At 47.9% G+C, this 19,600-nt stretch overlaps 2 pseudogenes; both read right to left on the minus strand.

The window, feature by feature from the left end:
* Positions 1-2,458: 2,458 nt before the first annotated feature.
* LOC143660327 (large ribosomal subunit protein uL11 pseudogene) lies at positions 2,459-3,063 on the minus strand (annotated as a pseudogene).
* A 174-nt stretch (positions 3,064-3,237) lies between these two features.
* On the minus strand, positions 3,238-18,958 carry LOC143658438 (lysosomal protective protein-like; annotated as a pseudogene).
* Between the last annotated feature and the right edge of the window lie 642 nt (positions 18,959-19,600).

Consider the following 19,600-nt stretch of genomic DNA (forward strand, 5'->3'; position numbering starts at 1 on the left):
TTTGATTCCACCCAAGACCTACCCAATTGGAAACTCTAGAGGTGGGACCCAGTAATCAGCTCTCCAGGTAGGTGATTCTGATGCCGGTTAAAGTTTGAAAACCACCGCTCTAGAGTTAAAAAATTATAGAGAAGTATGTTGTGGTTTTGTGTGTATGTGTATGTTTTAGCAGAATAGAAAATATTTATGTATTTTAAATCTACAGAAGCCTGGATAGAGGGAAGTCTTGGAAGCACTGGAGAGAAAACTGGATGAAGAAGTTTGAGGGGGCTTTTCAGAGACGGTGGTGTTAAATGGGGCCCAATAATCCAAGTTGAGCCCTTTATGACCCTCAGTTTTCCTATTTGTATTCTATAAGATATCAGGCCAACAACTGCATTTACTTTGCTTAGTCCCCCAACCTGCCGCTTGTTTCAGACCCAGAATTAATCCTGGAATCTTAAGCCACAACTCTGATTCTTTCTGCCTGGATCCTCCTTAGTCCCAACTGAATGGTGAAGAGCTTCTTTCCCTGTGCCCCCTATTCCCTAGGAAGACCTAACCTCTGATCAGACTAAATCCTGATTCACCTCCCCTGGACAGGACCTAGACAGGGGCAGCTCTGGTTAAGAGATGAGCAGATGATGATATTGTGAGCCATTGATTATACACCAAGAATGGAATGTTCGTATGTGAAGAATGTTTGTGTTTGTAGGTTGTTTTGGCAATTTAAAAAAAAAAAGAGAGAGAGAGAGAGATGAGCAGAATCCCAGTCCTACCTTGACTGTGAGGAATGAGATATTCTCATATTCCTTACAGAAGCCTGCAACCTGCTTCTTCCAGTACTAGGGCTCGTAGAGGCTCAACCATTCAGGGGACCAAAGAAACGGGTCACTTGGCAAATGTACTTTCTACTACCTCTGCAAAGGGTTCCTCCTAAAAGCATTGCTCAGGCCAACTGACCCTTATTTGGGTTTCCATCACAGCTGCTGGCTCTGAGAGGCAAAAGAAGGGAGTTTCCAGTCTGAACATCAGGAGCATATATGAGTCTGTAACTCCCCTAGCTCTACAGTCACCAAAGGGCAGAATCTCGTTTCTTCAACAAATAATTTGATTAAATGTCCATTACACCCTGGGGACTTAGCTCTGAACTTTACAGATACTTCAGGTGGCTGTGGTGGTTGGAGTTGCTCACAGGTTGGCAAGAAAGCCAGCTGTTGAACAAGGAAGGACAAGTGTGATAAATGTTAACAAAAGGAAAAACACAGGGACCTTTAGGGAGCTTGCAACCCAGTTTAGGATTAAAGGGTTTCCTGAGAATGTGAAAGAAGGAGTTATCTAGGTAAAATAGGAGGAGTGCATTCCAGCAAAGAGCCAGGCCTTCTACAGATGACACAGCCATCTTTGGCATTTTTGAGGAATTGAATGATCAAGAAGGCTGGAGCCCAGAAAATTAGCCAGGCGAATACCTTTATCTAAAGTGGCGCCCTTTTATCTTGAGGTTCTAGAATGGAACACTTAAAGGTTTGGGTAGAGCAGCTAATAGGCTTATATCTGCATGGTTTTAAAGTGGCATTGGCTGTGATGGGGACGAAGGATTGGTGCCCAGCTAGATGTTGCTAGGAGACTAAGCAGGAAGCCACTGTAAGGAATCCAAGAGAAGTGATAGCCTTGGGAATGCAGGGAATTGAGGCCACAAGAGATTTGAGAGGTAAAATTGTCGGATTTTGCCAACTGAAGGATTGTGAAAGATGAAACGTGAGGGTGAAGGAGAAATTAAGGACTGTCTTCCACTGGGGGCCTTTCCAGGGGATGAGACAAGGAGGCTGTAAGAGCAAGTTTGTGGGGCGGGGGGGGGGGGGGGGGGGAGATGTTGAATTTGATTTGAGGGCTTAAGGTGTCTGTGGTTCACCCAAGTGGAGATGTTAAGTGGCTCAAGCTCAGGGAGACTGCAGAGGTAGCTGACAGGCTGACAGGCAAATGGACCTGCTGCTTTGAAGAGTCTCCAGCAAAGAAGCTGAGAAGGCTTGAGGACAATTAGAGGCCAAGTGAGGTCATTGAAGCAGAGGGAACTGAAGAGTTCAGAATGTTTCTGAGTGGTCAGGCAAGGAGGAATTAACAAAGTCCTTGGACTGTGACAGCTGGAGCAGTGGAGCTCGACCTTGGAGAGCACAGACAGTTTCTGTGAAATGAGGGGGCAGAAGCCTGATTGGGATAGGCTGTGGAGGTGGGGGATTGGGGAATGGGAGGCAGCTGTGGCTGGAAGGGAGGGGAGGATTTGCACACATTTAAATGCTAATGAAGTTGTTTGGGAAAGAAGTTATCACACATGAGATCTGGGTAGGCCTGGGCTTTAGATAACTGGAGGGAGATCTCCTCCTTTGTTCGGGAACAGAAGAGAGATCTACTTGGGCTTCGACCATCTCATCCACCTCTCCTCCTGACAGTTCTTCCCCAAGGAAGAAGGCACTCCTTTTTTTTTTGGCTGTCAAATGATCTTTTATTGAAATATTTTCCTTTGAAGTTCTTAACTAGATGAGCATTCCACGGCACCACTGTTGATATCATCTATGATGTCATGAGGGTGGCGGCCATCCACATTGCAACCCACTAACTGGGCAGTCCTCAGGATCTCTTTAATGGTTCCAGAGAGTTCTCTAGCTAAAGATCAGTGCCGCATCTGTCGGGCAATGTTGACAATTTCATCACAAGTGATATTTCCACTGGGCTTAATGTTTTTCTGCTTCTTCCTGTCTCTGGGTGGTTCCTTAAGGGCTTTGATGATCAGGGCAGAGGCAGAAGGTACCAGCTCAATCTGGGCCTGTCTGTTCTGAATTGTCAGTTCCACCATAATCCTTAGACCTTTCCAGTCACCAGTTACCTTGGCAATGTCATCACCAACCTTTTTCGGAGACAGACCGAGGGGACCAATCTTGGAGTCCAGGGCAGATGTGGCACCGACTTCCCCACCAGTGCACCTAAGGTACACGACTTTGATTTCGTTGGGGTCGAACTTGCGTGGCATGGTGGAGGCGGCTGGTGTCGGATGAACCTGGATGCGGGACCGATTGAAGAAAGTTGCACCCTGGCCTCCTCCGAGCCAAAAGGTGCACTCCTTTTGAGAGCTACTTTGTAGGGACTCTTCCCCAGGCTGCAGATGTCTGGAAGAATGAAAAGCTACAGCCATCCCACCCCCACCCCATCCCTGCTTCGCCAGAATCCACCCTCCGCCTCAGGGCGCCATGTCCTCACTGGCTGCTACAGGGCCTGGACAAACCTCTCGCCACCCAGGAAGTTGCAGGCCAGGTCTGTGTCCCCATAATAGACTAGGGCATGGAGGTCTTGCTGCAGCAGCTCCTGGTAGAAAAGAGTCATGCCCATGACTGCGTGTGGTACTGAGAGGTAACCTGGGAGCTTCAGAGAGAAGCAGCTGTGGATGCCTGGACAGGCCATGTCTACCCTGGGACTCAGAGAAACTGAGAACAGGGGCTCCTGTGGCCCCTTTTCAAACCTGCCTCCCACCATGAGAAAGTTGCATGGGCCTACCCACTCCACCAAGAGCACCCTTTTTCCCATGCCTAGACCCCCATCTCCATTCCATCCTCTTCCCTCTCCAACTACAACATGCGCCTCGTCCTCATCCATTTCTTCTTTCAACAAATATTTGAGGGCCTATATGTGTTCCAAGCACTATCAAAGGTACTGGGATCATGATAGTGAGCTAACTCCCTGCCCTAGACTACATTTGAGAGCATGCTATCTCTCCTGACCTCTCCCAAAAAAAGACCTTTCAACCTGATGGGGCTACCACCCAGGTCCTTTGGAGCTCATCTGCACAGTTCCCAGGCCTGGAGGGAGTCGGAGATGTGGAGGGCCTGCCTCGCGTTGTTCTGGTTGAGTCACACATACCTGGTGGTGGCATTGAGGCATTCAGGCACCGCTGGGATGGGGTCATCAGGAGGCTGGAGGCAGAGTGTGGTGAGTGGACAGGGTGCTCAAAGCCTCTGATATTCCCTACTCCCTTCCCATTATTCCATGTCCATCCCCCAAGCCTTGGGATGAGTCCCACAGAGATGCTCATCTAGAATCCCACAACCCCTTTTCATGTTCTATACTCCCAATCCTTTTCTGTAACTCTGCCCATCCTCTTTCCCACAGAGGTTAAGTCCTTCACCCTTTCTGAGTCTCAGAATCCCCTTCTGTAAGATGGGAGAGTTGGCCTGGATGGTTTCTATGACCCTTCCATCTGGAGCTGTTCTGAGGCCCACAGAAGCCCCTGCCCCACCCTCAGAAAGTAGGCTTTCAGGGCAGCTGGATGGAGGAAGAGCAGCTTGTCATTCTGCCTGCCTTCTTCTCCACCTCACTATTATTTCCGAGAAGGAAGGACTCCAGAACACACGGGTCCCACGCAGGGGGCTCTGAGGAAGTGCTGCCTGCCCTCTACTCCCACTGCCCTGGGTATCCCACCATCCTGATCTCTTTCATGCTCAGACCATGGTGACCCTAGGACAAGGCTGCCTGGGCACAGATAGCACCTAATGGACAGTTGGCATGAAGGTGCTTCCAAGGAATTGGAAGCATGCTTCCTTGGGTACTACAGACCAGGCTCTTGAGTCAGACTCCCTAGGTTTGCATGGCAGCTCTCCCTTGCTGTGTAACCTTGAGCTAGAACACCAACTTCTAAGCTTCTGTCCCTGTTCCTTTATCTGTGAACTTGGGATAATAATTGTACCTACTGCAGCAGATAGTTGTGAGGGTTAAGTGAGATCATTATGTAAAGTACTCAATGCCAGGCATAGGAGTCCCTTTATTCAGCCATTCATTCAACAAATTGTTATAGAGTGCCTCCTATGTGTCAGTTTTAGGAATGTAGCATACAATAGCAAAGTTCCTGTTTTCATTGATCTTGCATTTTAATGGAGGGGTGGGGAGGGTGCATTTTAATGGGGGGTGGGGAGGGACAAACAATAATGAATAAATAATACCAAGCAGATAAAAATGCTTCAAAAAAGAATAAAGTAGAACAAGGTGGCAGAATGGTGGTAGGGGGATGGGGGATGGGGAGCTATTTTCTGAGAGAGGACTATGCAGAGACCTGAAGAAAATAAGGGAGGGAACCGCACAAGCATCTCATGACTGAGGATTCCAGGCAGGGAAACAAATTGTAAAGGCCCTAAAGCTGAAGTCTGGTGCATCTGTAGTGAGGCGGGAGCAGAGCAGTGATAGAGCAAGACAGTGGTAAGAGGTGAGGTCAGAGAGGAATGAGAACACGTAGCATCCAGTAGGCTATTGGAAGGACTTTGGCTTCCATCTGGGTAAGAAGGGAAGCCATAGCAGGTTTTAGGCTGAATTTTGATATGATCTAATCTTGGTTTTAAAAGCCTGCTGCAAGGAGAAGAGACTGTAGGAAGTAGGGTGGCAGCAGGAATTGCCTAATTTGGAGGATGTTGCAATAGACCAGGTAAGAGGTGGTGGATTGGACAAGTTTCAAGGTGCAGAGAAGTGTTACCTAAAATAATTATTTCCAGATCAGGACCTGTCCTCACCATCCCATATCCCACCTGACCAACCACTTACAGGGGTGGCCATACTGAACTGGTATTTTGGGGAGAGGCTGCTCATGTCTGCAGCATAACGCCCCTGGTAGCCATGTGCCCCCCAGCAGGGTGAGTACAGGCTGTAGATGTTGAAGCCAGTGCGTTGAATCATGCCATAAGCTTCCTGAATCTGCAGAGAAGAATCGGTCTAAGGTTTTTCAAAGGTTGGGCCTTTTCATTTACAGGACCTACGTACTTTGACCTCCAAGAAGATGAAAACTGCCAGCAAAGCACGAGGGACCTGAATTTATGCCCTCTCTCATCTTGGAGGCAAGGGCAATCTTGGAGCTGACCCCAGGGGATATATCCATGCCATACCCAAGCTAAGACTGCTTGCTGTGACCCTCTTGAGAGGTAAAGTACTACCAGTACTAACCAATTCCACTAAAGCAGTGGGCTCAGTCATGCTCTGTGGGCTGGAGTCCACACTGGGTCATCACATGTCACCCTTGGCACTCCTAGTAGCATTCTGATTTTCTCCATAGGGGCATGCATAGCAGGAACACTGCAGGACTTGTGACACCAAACTTCCCAGCAGGAATCTGAAACAATGTGCTCGCAAATACTACTAACGGCTAATTCTTGTTTGAAAACCAAATTTTAGTGACCTAGAAAACCCTCTGTCCAGGGTCAAAAAGAAAATTTAAGGCACTCACACTTCGGGATCTAATGAGAATGTTGAGGGCCCAGCATCAGTGTAAGGGGCAAAGTCAGAATCCCATGAAGAGGGCACCCATCTCATCTGATACCCTCTGCTGTTGTTTTAAAAATATATAATAGAGGGCTGAAGTTTGCACCAGATTACTTTTGCAATGAAATCATAGCCAATTCTGAGTTAGCCCTAGAATAAGCCTTATTCATCTGTATCAGATATGCATACTCTCTAGGGTGGGAGGGATGGGGAGAGGAGCTGCAAATATGGCTGGAGGAACCAGGGACAGGCCTATCTCCTGTGGCTACTCCTAGACGCCCCACTGAATGTTATCTGCTGAGCGTTTTCCAAGGCTTTAGTGTGGTTTCTTTATTAGGGCAGGGCAGGGGAAAGGGTTGGAGGTGCCTGGTGGGAGGCTTCACAGGCAAGGGGACAACTCTTGCCCTTGGACACACAAGAAATTCTGGCTCCACTTGGCCTCTTAATGTCTGGAAAACCTTGGGGTAGTTTGTTTTCCTGTCTGTAGAATGGGGATAATAAGGCCTATGCTGGACAACAAGAAAAGGAAATCTGAAACACACTAAACTTTCATATAGTTTGAATTTTGAAGGAGGGTGATACATTGTTTGCAATTTACAAAGCAAAAAAATAAAATATTTTAATAATAATGTGTGTCCTACCAATCTGCTGGCCTCATGGTATTGCTTTGCTGGTTAAAAAAGGACAGGTCTTGTTTTGTAAACTTTGAAGTGTGTGCACGTGTGTATGTGCATATGCGTGTGTGTAAGTGTGAGCACACCACTGTGCATTGGGGATTTAGAGCTCTTTTTCCTCTGCTCTCCCGCTAGCTGAGAGAAGAAAGGCTCCCTCTTTCCAGCACCCCCACCAAGGAGAGGGGTGACTCACAGCATTGAAGCAGCTGTCTTCGGTGTGATTGAAGTTGCAGATGCCCTCAGAGCAGCAACAGGTGTTGAGGGACACCCAGAGGCTGTGGACAGAGACCGCAGTGAGCAAGGACCTCTCTCTGCTCTAGGCCCAGGGAGGCTGTCCACCTCCAGTCCAGTGGCAGTCACCCCCTTTCCTGCTAAATTTCTTAGCCCTCATCAAACTAAATCAGTCTGCCTGGTGGCATTGCTCATCTTTGGTCTAGAGGTGGCAGAGAGCCACCTGCCCCCAGGGCCTCTAGGTGCCAAAGATAAGGACCTGGAAGGAGGAGATAGGGTTTACTCGTTGCCAACGAGGCTGTGGGATCAACCAAACTCTGTCAGAGTCTCATCATTCAGCTGGTAGCTTGTCCTTCTGTTTCCCACTCTGAAGCCCTGAAACCAGAAGAGAGACAAGGGAATTCTAGATGGTAACAGTGAAATGGCTAACCTTAACTGCGCCAGCCCCTGCCCTGAGCCCTTCACATTCATCAACTCCTTTATTTACCATAACCCTTGAGGCAGGTACCATCATGTGTGCTCCTATTTTACAGATGAGAAAAACCCTAGTCACAGAGAGGCAAGGGAGCTTGCTCAAGGCCACACGGCCCCTCAGTGGCAAAGCCAGGGTTCAAACCCAATTGGTATGAAGTCTAGCCTTACACTGTTAGCCACTTGGCTATACTGCCTCCTGCAGGATTAGCACAAAACTATATGCAGACACCCAGAGTAGATACCTTTGAGATTAGCCTCATTTAAAGAAAGACAAACAAGAGGCTGCCAGAGGGCTCGCAGGATAAGGATCAAGGACATAGCTTAATCTCTAACCTCCAATATGTTCCACATCCTTCTATTTATTTCTGTATCCACAGCCTGCATTCTAGTCCATGTGCTACCATTGTCTCCACACCTGGATCACCACAACAGGCCCTAAATGGACTCCTTCCTTTTCTCCTTGCCTTCCATAATCCATCATTTGCTTAAAAACCTCCAGTGGCTTCCTATATAGCCTCATAAAATCCCAAATCCTTACCAAGGTTTACAAGACCTACAGGGTCACTTGACCATCCCCTCCTGGCTCACTCTGCTCCAACCACCGCAGAGCCTTTCCTACTGCTCGGTACCCAACATTGGGGTTAGTAATTCTGCTGCTGTCTTGAATTTGCTTTTCTCTCTATGTGGACGGTTCTTCTCCCAGTTCGGGGCTCCTTCTCTTCATTCGGCTGGTCTGTCTCCTTTGGAAAGCTTTCCAACTGTGCTGTCGAAATAGGTCCCTTTCTTCCCACCACTCTTTCCTCACACCCCTTAGAATTTTCCAGTACGGCCTTGTGTATGTACTATGTACATGTGGGCATGCTTACTGTCTACCGATCCCCACCTAGAACTTCAGATCTAGACTAGGTCTTTTCTGTCTTCTTCTCTGCCATATCCCCAATGCCAGGTCAGTGCCGGGCATGGAGAATATCTGTAGAATGAAGGAAGGTAAGGAGGTGCTTAAAGCAAAGGATAAGGACTTCCAGCTGCTACTGGTGTTTGGCCCACAAATAGCCAACTGGAGCCTAAGACTTATCTTGAAGTGGAGAGAAAGTGGACTCTTTCAAGGAGGGAATGTACACAGCCCTGTAGCTTTCTCCAAAGACATAGAAGTCGTGGTTGGCAAAAGTGGGGAACTTTTCAAAGAAGCTCAGCAGGGCCTGATAATTGCCAAAAGCCACCTGTATGGAGAGGAAATGGGACCTAAGCAGCTGATGAGGATTGGAGAGAATCACAGGCAGTCTGCCCCGCCCCACAGAGGTCTAAGCAAATGCATATTTTGCTGTTTTCCCCTCGAGGCCACCCTTCCCGAGTCTGGTCCATTCTTCCCACTGCAGCCAGATGGAGATCTTTTAAGGTGTTGGACTCAATTCTGGCATGCCTCAGTTTCACACCGGAGAGCTATTCCTTTAACCCTAGCGGGACTTATAAAACCATCAATAGTGAGGACCCTTGGAGTTCGCCAGCACCTGCCCCTACCTCTCTCCCGCCCGTCAGGCCTGAGCTTTCACTCACCTCCACGCTGGGCCTGTGGCCGCCTCTGCCAGAAATGTCCTTCCCTGGGCACTCCCCTGGCTTCCTTCCTGGAGCCCCAGTTGATGCTGATCTCCCTGCTCTGGGCTCCCACTGGCCCCTGTCCCTCCCCTTCTGTTCTAGTTTGCTAGCTGCTGGAATTCAATATACCAGAAACAGAATGGCTTTCAAAAGGGGGAATTTAATGAGTCTCTAGTTTACAGTTCTAAGGCCGAGAAAATGTCCCAATTAAAACAAGTCTATAGAAATGTCCAATCTAAGATACCTTGGTTCAAGAAGGCCAATGAAGTTCAGGGTTTCTCTCTCAAGTGAGAAGGCACATGGTGAACACAGTATCATCTGCTAGCTCCTGGCTTCCGGTTTCATGAAGCTCCCCGGGAGGCGTTTTCCTTCTTCATCTCCAAAGGTCACTGGCTCATGGACTCTCTGCTTTGTGGTGCTGCAGCATTCTCTGCTCTCTCCGAATCTCTCATCTCCAAAATGTTTCCTTTTTTATAGGACTTCAGAAACTAATCAAGACCCACCCAAATGGTGGAGACATGTCATCACCTAATCCAGTTTAACAACCACTTTTGATTACATCACATCTCCAGGGAGATGATCTAATTACAGTTTCAAACATTCAATGCTGAATAGGGATTAGAAGAAACTGCTGCCTTTACAAAATGGGATTTTGATTAAAACATGGCTTTTCTAGGGGACACACATCCTTTCAAACCAGCACAGCGTCTATCATACTCCTCACCCCCAAATGACTTAATGTCTGTCTTCCCCACTAGACTGTAAGCTCTGAGAGGGCAGGGACTGAGGCCACCCATTCACCACACCTCCCCCCACCTGGAGTGCTGTACCTGGCCCATGGGAAAGGACTCAGAAATAAATATTTATATATCACATGCAATCTCAGATAGGAAAATGAAGGTCTGGAGATCATTTTGTCTGGCTCCTTAATTTCACAGATGGGAAAACTCAGGATCAGGGAGGGCAAGTGACCCCCAGGGAGCAGTTGGTCCCCGGGCTCTTTGCAGACTCCATGCTGCCAGCTCTCCCCGAACAGCGGCCTCTGAGCTCCAGCCCTCACCCCCTCGCAGTGGGATCCAGCAAAACCTGGCCCAGTTCATACGTACAACAGGCTCTCATCTTTGTCTAGCACCTAAAAGTCACCTGAACATCTCCTTGTACACAGTCTGGTCTCTACGAAGGTCTCGGCAGTGAGGATAAGGACAGCTGATACTTAGCGTGCTTTCTGCATTCTAGCGCTTTGTGGGTTTTAACATCTTCAATCCTTAGCCAAACCCTATGAGGTAGTAGGTACTATTGTTAGCATCCCGAGTGGCAAAGGAGGAAATTGAAGCACAGGGAAGTTAAAGGAACTTGCCCAAGGCCATATAGCTGGGATGTGGCAGATCTGGGATTTGAACCTGTGTGGCCTGGTGCTTCACCACTCTGCACAACTCGTCCAGGGTGTAGGGGAAGGCCGTATGATCCTCTCTATGTCAGCACCCGGGGTGGGGTTTGGGTTCCATTATACTTGGGGCGACTAATGCCTGCAGGAATGGGCAGGGAGGGTGAATGGGTGAAGCAGATGAGTGTAAGACAACAGGTGGGGACAGAGGTCTCGGCCACCGGCACTTGCTGCTCCTCAGCTCCGCAGGGTTGTGGCCCTGAGGGAATGCAGGCCCATGTGTGACTTTTCAACAGAAGCACAAATCTGAATTTTTAAGTGAAATCCCCTAATTGTGTCAATGATGGCAGCTAAAATTCAAGCACATCCTCTCCTCTCCCCCAAACACTGTGCAAGTGAAACAAAGATGGATGATTTAAGGCAGCCCACAGGTCAGCAGTTTGCAACCTCTGGTCTAAGGAGACATAAGGCTTTTCCTTTTTTCTTCCAGCTCTCTCTCTCTCTCTCCCCACCCCCCATCTTCCTTTCCTGCCCTCCCTTTGCTTCCCTTCCCTCCCTTCTCCTTATCCCCACCTTCAGTGGCCTGGCCCCTTACCTGCTGGTATTCCGGTAGTTCTGGCTGAGGGAGTAGGAGCAACCCGCACCAGCAGGGAACTCCAGGTACAGGACATTGGCCACCAGGTTCCAGCTGTGGGGGTTCATACAGAGGGACCCGTCAGCGTTCATTTGCAGAGAGGAGGAAAATGACTGCAAGGGCCACAGGCACTCGTGGGCTGAAAGCACAGCTCACGGGGGCTCTTGCTGGTCCCCCTTGAGAGGACAGCAGAGAGGAAGAGTCAGAATTGGGTGCCCCAGTCAGCAAACAGGTGACTCCAGGGTATCTCCCAGGGTTGGCACTCCAAGAGGGAGGCCAGGCAAATGCTCTTTCTTTCTAGTCCCTCCACATCTTTTCTAGAGAGGACACCTCCACCTCCAGAGCAGTGGGAGACATTCCCATTAAAGCCAAACTTTGCAAAAGTGCTTCCTGAATCCCACCCCCAAACTGCGACTTGCTGGCCCTGCTCTTTCCTAGGCCCTGAGAAGAGGGGCATTGTGGGGAGATAACAAGATTACTAGTTATGTGCTAATGCTGTCTGCCAGGTACTGAACTAGGTACTCTCCAGGAATTAGCACACGCCCGTATTTGCCATAGTCTCCTATGGGTAATTAGTAATGACCTCTTTGCTCTTCACAGCCATCTTTGAGGTCAGTTTGATTATTATTCCCACTTCTCAGATGAGAAAACTGAGGCCCAGACAGGCGTGCTTGCCCAAGGTCACACAACAAGCAAGTAGCAGAGACCTCTGTTGGAACACATTGGTCTGTTGACAGGGCTTACGCTGTGCTATACTTCCTCCCTGAGATGGTCCTCCCAACACCTATTATTACCGCCTGTTTCACAGATGAGGAATCTAAAGCCTGCAGAGGTTAAGTAACTTGCTCAAGTTGCAGCTGGGAGGTGTTGCAGAAGGGACTTGCACCACCTTTGTCTGATCAAAGCATGTGACTGCTCAGGAGGGTTTCTTGTCCATAGCATTTTTTTTTATTTTTAAATTAAACAAAAATATATAACAAACAAACGCAAACATTCTTAACTTATGATCATTTTGTTCTACATATATAATCAGTAATTCACAATATCATCACATAGTTGCATATTCATCATCATCATTTCTTAGAACATTTGCATCAATTCAGAAAAAGAAATTAAAAAAAACAGAAAAAAATTCATACATACCATACCCCTTTCCCCTCCCTTTCATTGATCACTAGCATTTCAATCTAAATTTATTTTAACATTTGTTCCCCCTATTATTTATTTTTATTCCATATGTTTTACTCATCTGTTGATAAAGTAGATAAAAGGAGCACCAGACACAAGGTTTTCACAATCACGCAGTCACATTGTGAAAGCTATATCATTATACAATCATCTTCAAGAAACATGGCTACTGGAACACAGCTCTACATTTTCAGGCAGTTCCCTCCAGTCTCTCCATTACATCTTGAATAACAAGGTGATATCTACTTAATGCTTAAGAATAACCTCCAGGATAACCTCTCAACTCTGTTTGGAATCTCTCAGCCATTGACACTTTATTTTGTCTCATTTCACTCTTCCCCCTTTTGGTCGAGAAGGTTTTCTCAGTCCTTTGATGCTGAGTCTCAGCTCATTGTGGGATGTTCTAGTTTGCTAGCTGCTGGAATGCAATATACCGGAAATGGAATGGCTTTCAAAAGGGGGAATTTAATGAGTTGCTGGTTTACAGTTCTAAGGCTGAGAAAATGTCCCAATTAAAACAAGTCTACAGAAATGTCCAATCTAAGGCATCCAGGAAAAGATACCTTGGTTTTAGAAGGCCAATGAAGTTCAGGGTCTCTCTCTCAAGTGAGAAGGCATGTGGTGAACACAGTCAGTGCTTCTCTCTCAGCTGGAAGGGCACATGGCGAATACGGCATCATCTGCTAGCTTTCTCTCCTGGCTTCTGGTTTCATGAAGCTCCCTGGGAGGCATTTTCCTTCTTTATCTCCAAGTCACTGGCTGGTGGGCGCTCTGCTTCATGGTGCTGCAGCATACTCTGCCCTCTCTGAATCTCTCATTCTCCAAAATATTTCCTCTTTTATAGGACTCAAATAAACCAATCAAGACCCACCCAAATGGGTGGAGACATGTCGTCCCTTAATCCAGTTTAACAACCACTCTTCCAGGGAAATGATCTCATTACAGTTTCAAATATACAGTATTGAATAGGGATTATTCTACCTTTAAGAAATGGGATTTATATCAAAACATGGCTTTTCTTAGGGGGCATACTTCCTTTCAAACCAGCACAAGGGATTTTCTCAATTCCTTGATGCTGAGTCCCAACTCCTTCTAGGATTTCCGTCCCATGTTGCCAGGAAGGTCCACACCCCTCAGAGTCATGTCCCATGTAGAGAAGGGGAGGGCAGTGAGTTTGCTTGTTGTGTTGGCTGGAGAGAGTAGTCCATAGGATTTTACTTACCCAATCCTAAAAGGCCCACAAGGCAATTGATAGGTAAAGGAATAGGGACCCAGAAAGGGGGAATGACTGATCCAAGATGACCCTGACTGCAACCCAGATCTTCTAAATCCAAGCCCAGGGCTCTTTCCTCCACACTGAGCTGCTTGCTCTTCTAATGTCCTCTCAGAATTGCTGCCCCTGAAAGACCCAAGTCTGCCTAGCTCCCAGCCCTTACCACCTGGCACTAGGTTGAGCAGATCACTTCAGGGACCCTCACCAGAGCTCTGGCTTGGACCATCAAGGAAAGAGTAGTCCAGGTGGTGCTATCCCTCCTGCCCTACCTGACACTGCTCCTGGCAAGTCTCTGTCTCACCCGATAGGGCCCTTCCTCAGCCAGAAGTCCCTCCTTGGAGCTACAGCCAGGACCGCCGTTCAGCCAAAGTACCAGAGGGTCTGACGAAGGGTCTCCCTGGGATTCCACGAACCTGTAGGAGCAAGAGAAAGTGATCTTCTGGTATCGTGTCTCAGGGTGACCAGGCAAGGGCAGTTTCACACTCTTGTGTTTAGAAAATCCTGACTTTTGGTTTCACACCTTGCTGTCTCCTTCTTGATATTCTTAATAACTTTTGGTCAAGGGCATTTCGATTTTGTACTGGGCCCTGCAAATTACATAGCCAGTTCCTGTGGCCAGGAAGCTGTCCAGCTGCTTGGGGGTGGGCCCGGCTGGCTCCTGGCCTGGCTCCAGCCAGTTAGCCACGTTGATGAACGGTTGGGTGTGGGAGGAGGGCCATTTACAGGACCCTTGGTGAGGAAGGCCAGCGGGAGCCACAGGGCCTCCAAGTCAGAGGGATCACAGCAGTCACCAGCTCCAACCCTCCCAGGGTAGAGTAAGGGAAACTTGAGGCCCAGAGGGAAAAAAGAGACTTCTGTGAGGCTGCACAGCCAGCGGGTGTTTTACAGAATGTTATCTTCCCTACCTTCTGCACCCTGGTGAGGGCAGGCAAGGAGTGCAGAGAAGGAGCACCCAGTTAGCAGTGGACTGGGTCTTAGAGGACTTCAGTCAACTTAATTAAATCATGCAAAGAAAGGTTTTAGTTCCTGGTGGGCAGGAACCCCACAGGCCAGGAGCAGCCCTGCTTGAAGTTCAGTAAAAGCAGTCAGGCCCAGCCAAACTGGAACATAAGGGCCATTGAATAGGAAAAAAAAAAGTTTTAAAGTGGGTAGGGGTTGGGGGACCTGATTTTAAAAATCACCTAAAAGAAAAACTTGACTGCCCAGCAGACATGTTTGATGGAGCAATGTGTCTCAGCTGCCACCCCCAGAGCCCACCTGGCGCCGAGGGCATTCCTGCCCTGAGCTTACCTAAGCCACCAGCAAACCTGTCAGATGCCATTCATATTCCCACTTTGCAGATGCTGGAATTTGGGCTTAGGGACGTAAAGTGCCTTTGCTAGGATTCCTTATGCAATGCTTTTAGAGCTCCCCAGTGGAGTGAGAGGGCACGTGCGAAGCGTTAAACATGGTGCTAAGAACGTGGCAAGTGCTCAGTGTGTCTTTACAGAAGATCCCTCCACTGGAGAGGGGGAAACCAGGACTCGAACTCAGGCTTAGCCAGTTCCAACCCTATGCTCTTTCCCAGGGAGTGATCCACAATCCCCTGGTAGCAGAGCCCTGTTCAGTTAACCCTCAAATGATCTGAACTCTAGAGCCCACAATTTGGTCGATTTTTTTTCTAAGTTTTTGACCTTTAGGAGGGAAAAAAAAACAAATCTATGAGAAACAAATTAGGATTCAGAAATTGAGTCTGTGAAAGCTATTTCTCAGGACATCTCATGAATAGAACTGAATTTTTCTTTGCTGATTTAAGGTCTAGTGAAGAATTCCTTCCTTCCCTCCCTCCCTTCCACAGGTTGTTTTTAAACACATATGCGTCACCTGCTGTCCAGGCTTGAGGACAGAGAAGACATATTGATTGGGTGGAAACAGGGAGTGACACATACAGGTATTAAAAAAACAACTTATGGAAGGAAGAAGAAAGGATAGAAGGGAAGGAGAGAGGGAGGAAGGAAGGAAGGAAGCAAGCAAGCAAGCTCTTTACCAGATCTTAAGTCAGCATAAAGATTCAGTATATTCATGACATTTTCTTTCCTAAAGAAGAAAAGATTCCTAACCCGTTTTAAAATTATTTGTTTTAAAGATCAAGGGCTATACAGCTTAGGGGTTGATTTCTGTTAATCAGGATTTCAGTTAAGCAGAAAACGGTTGATCACTTGGTTCTAGTTACTGGAGGCCCAGCAGTGTTAGCCCAGAGCCCAGAAGCCCCCTTGCATTAAACATCCTCGTGCCCAAGGCCTGGTTCTAAGGAGAAGCAGAGTCAGCTTCTCCCTGGGCCTCTGTTAACCTCGATCAGGGAGGGTGTGGGGGCCCCTGAACTGCTCAAGATCTTCAGGGAGAAGCCAGGGAGGCTGAGTCTACCTTACGCCTTCCTGCACAGCCCCGGCTAGTGTCCCTGGCCAGTCCCATTCCCGTTGTCGGCCTGAGCTTCTGGGCAGGGGCTGGTGGGACCACCACTGGCCCTGGTGCTGGCATCTGCTCACCGAATCTCGTTTCAGATCCCTGGGGGGGTTGCTACGTTGCAGAAGAAAAAAGGAGTGGGTTTGAGTTGGTTGATTTGATTCAAGGTTAATTTCAGGGGTTGAAAACTCAGATGTCTCCAGGGGCCTGGAAGGAAACATATGTGAGAAAAGCTGCCAGGAACTGTAATAAACTGGAGAGCAGGCACCCGTCCAGCTCCAGCTAGTGGTTGCCAAGCAGGATAGAAGACCGGCGTTGCCAGATACTGCGATTCCTCAGAGAAGGTAGATGTCCAGATTTCTATGCCATAGCTCTTAATTTTTAAACACTCCTCCTCTGTCTTTTAAAATGTTAACACTCAGGAGCTTCTTCTTTTTTCTTCTCCCCTATTATGTATTTATTTTTAATCCATATGTTTTACTCATCTGTCCAAAAGATCGATAAAAGAAGCATCCCACACAAGGTTTTCACAATCACACAGTCACATTGTGAAAGCTATATCATTACACAATCATCTTCAAGAGACTTGGCTACTGGAACACAGCTCTACATTTTCAGGCAGTTCCCTCCAGCCTCTCCAATATACCTTAACTGAAAAGGGGATATTTATATAATGCCTAAGAAGAACCTCCAGGATAACCTCTCGACTCTGGAATCTCTCAGCCATTGACACTTTATTTTGTCTCATTTCTCTCTTCCCCCTTTCGGTCGAGAAGGTTTTCTTAATCCCTTGGTGCTGAGTCCCAACTCATTCTAGGATTTCCGTCCCATGTTGCCAGAAAGGTCCACATCCCTGGGAGTCATGTCCCACATAGAGACGGGGAGGGCAGTGAGTTTGCTTGTCATGTTGGCTGAGAGAGAGAGGCCACATCCCATTCAGGGGCTTCTATTTACAACCCCCTAGAATAAGGAACTTAAGAGAAAAAGGCTGAGGACAAAAGAAGGTGCCAGAGATGGAAGGGGCCATGGATTAGAGCCATCTCATTTCACAACCGACGGGCCAGAGATCCAAGAACAGAAGGACCTGCTCAAGGTTACCCAGTAGGTTGGTGCTGGGAACAGTACTGGAAGCTTTGTCTCAGGCTCAATCCAAAAAGGAGGATTTCAGGTTGGCTTCTAGGCTGCCATTAACTGCTGGATGACCTTGACTGAGAGATTCGAGTGAGTTGTGAGGAACTTCCTGGTAGCAGAGGTAGAAACTTAGAGAGTGGGAAGAGAGGATTGAGCCCTTGGGTCAGGCTGATGTGTCCCTTCATCTCACCCATCCCTCTGGCTTTGGACTGCCCCAGCCTCACAGACGTCTCTGGTCTGCTCCCTGCCCTTCCTTCTGCTCTGGGATTGGCCCTTGCCCCTGGGTATTTGCTTTGGGGGATCTTACCCCTTCACGCTTTTAAAAAGGATCACATGCTCCACTGTGGTTCTGATCCCAGCCCAAGGAGCCCTGACAGTAGCTACAAATGGTGAAATGCCTTTGTTACTTGGTGGATGGCATGTCTAATCAGATGTGAGAGCAAATAATTGTGTGTCTACACCTGGGAGTCTGGGCTGGAGAATGTGGGTATCTCCCTCCTATATTAGCCTCTTCTGGGCAGGACTACTTCTAAGCTTAGCTTTCACATGGGTGTCACGAGCTCCCTCCTGGCATTTCTTCCTTCAGTCCTTTTCCCATGGCCACAGCAAGGGAAAGGGGCTGGAGGAACAGAGGAGCCAACTCATCTTACACTACCTTTAACTGAAATTTCATTACTCCTGAGTCTGTGTTCTTTATGGAGAAAAAGGACAGAAAAGGGTCGCGGGGTTCCTCCCTCCTCCCTTCCTCATTTCTTGATTCTCTGTCCCTTGGAATAACCTTAGGGGCATATGAAGAAATGGAGGCCCAGCAAGTTAAACATCAGACTGGCAGAGGACCAAATATTGCACTGAGAGGCTGGAGGCCTGGTGTCCAGGCTACCATTAACTGCTGGATGACCTTGACAAGTCCTTCACTCACAGGGCCTCAGTTTCCTCCATTTTTAACAAGAGTGTTGCATTGAAATTAGGTTTTCATATTTTGGAATTTCATGGATAGGTAAACTTTTTATCCCCATTAAAAAAAAGGTAGCTTGAAATTTATATAGATTTGAAAAGCTTTTATTTGACAAGTATGGGCATTTAAAAAAACCTAGTTTCAATTATAAAAGTAAGTAATTTGAATATGGGAAACTAGGAAGGATATAAAATAGAGGACATTCCTTGTTAAGAAAGAATAGTTGGCCACCTCTCGTTGACATGTATTCCATTTTTTTATATCTTTGGCTTATTCTACACAATTGGTATTTGGGAACCTCCAGACCTCTCAGTTCCACTGGCCCCAAAGTTCTTATCCAAGGCCTACTGGATACCTCGTGGCAGGGCTGGGCCCACCCATGGCCAGATCTTGCCAGCTCTGCCAGTTAACCTGCTCAGGACTATGAAAGCACTTCTACTTCTGACTAAGCATGGATACTTACGCTGTGGGACTTTGGGGGAGACAGTCAACCTTGTTAGCTTCCACCACACCCAGTGACTCCCTCACACCCAGCTGCTCACCAGTAGTAGAAGTATTTGTCTTCGCCAGCATGGAGGTAGCCAGACCATTGTAGGAAGTTGAGCTGAGCAGAGGGGTCAGGCAATGAGGTGATGAGGTCGGGAGCATACTGACTGGAACCCAGGCCAAAGCACAGGCAGGAAAGGGTGAAGAGTATCTTGGACAGCCCCATGGCCACAGATAGACTGGAACACAGAGCTGGAATATTCCCACAGGCCTCTCGAGACCTTTACGGCCTGGGACTGTTTGTCCTGATGATGACCAATGATAACCCAGAGCTCCGGGTTGACACAAAGCAGGCTGCCAGGAGTTTCGGGACTCATGGTGAATACGATCAAGGCTTCCCTGCCTCTTGCTGACCAAGCCAGGTGCCTAGCCCCGTGACAGGGGTGAGAAGGAGATTGTGTTTATCCCCAGGACCTTTCCAGGGGCCTTTTGCTCTGCTCAGCCTCATCCATCTTGGAACCATCAGTCCAGCTCTGACCCCCATCAAAATGCTCTGGCTTCTTCAAAAGATCTGGATGCTTTGGAAAACACCAAAAGGCTGGAACCACCTCCGACTACCATAATTCCAGGACCCCCTGAGGAATTTTCACAACAGGGTGAGAATGCCAGGTGCTTCTCTCCCTCACAGACAGCAAGCAGGCCAAGCCATTGACCAGGCCAATATATTTTCACAAAATGAACACAAACAAATGTCTACCACCCAGATCAAGAAATAGAACATTACCTGAACCGCAGAAATTTCCCTAGTGCCGCCTCTCAGTAACTGCCCCCTTCACCTTCCCAAAGCTAACCACTATTCTGACTTCCA

The sequence above is a fragment of the Tamandua tetradactyla genome, chromosome 16 (genome assembly GCF_023851605.1).
Source record: "Tamandua tetradactyla isolate mTamTet1 chromosome 16, mTamTet1.pri, whole genome shotgun sequence".
NCBI lineage: Eukaryota > Metazoa > Chordata > Mammalia > Pilosa > Myrmecophagidae > Tamandua > Tamandua tetradactyla.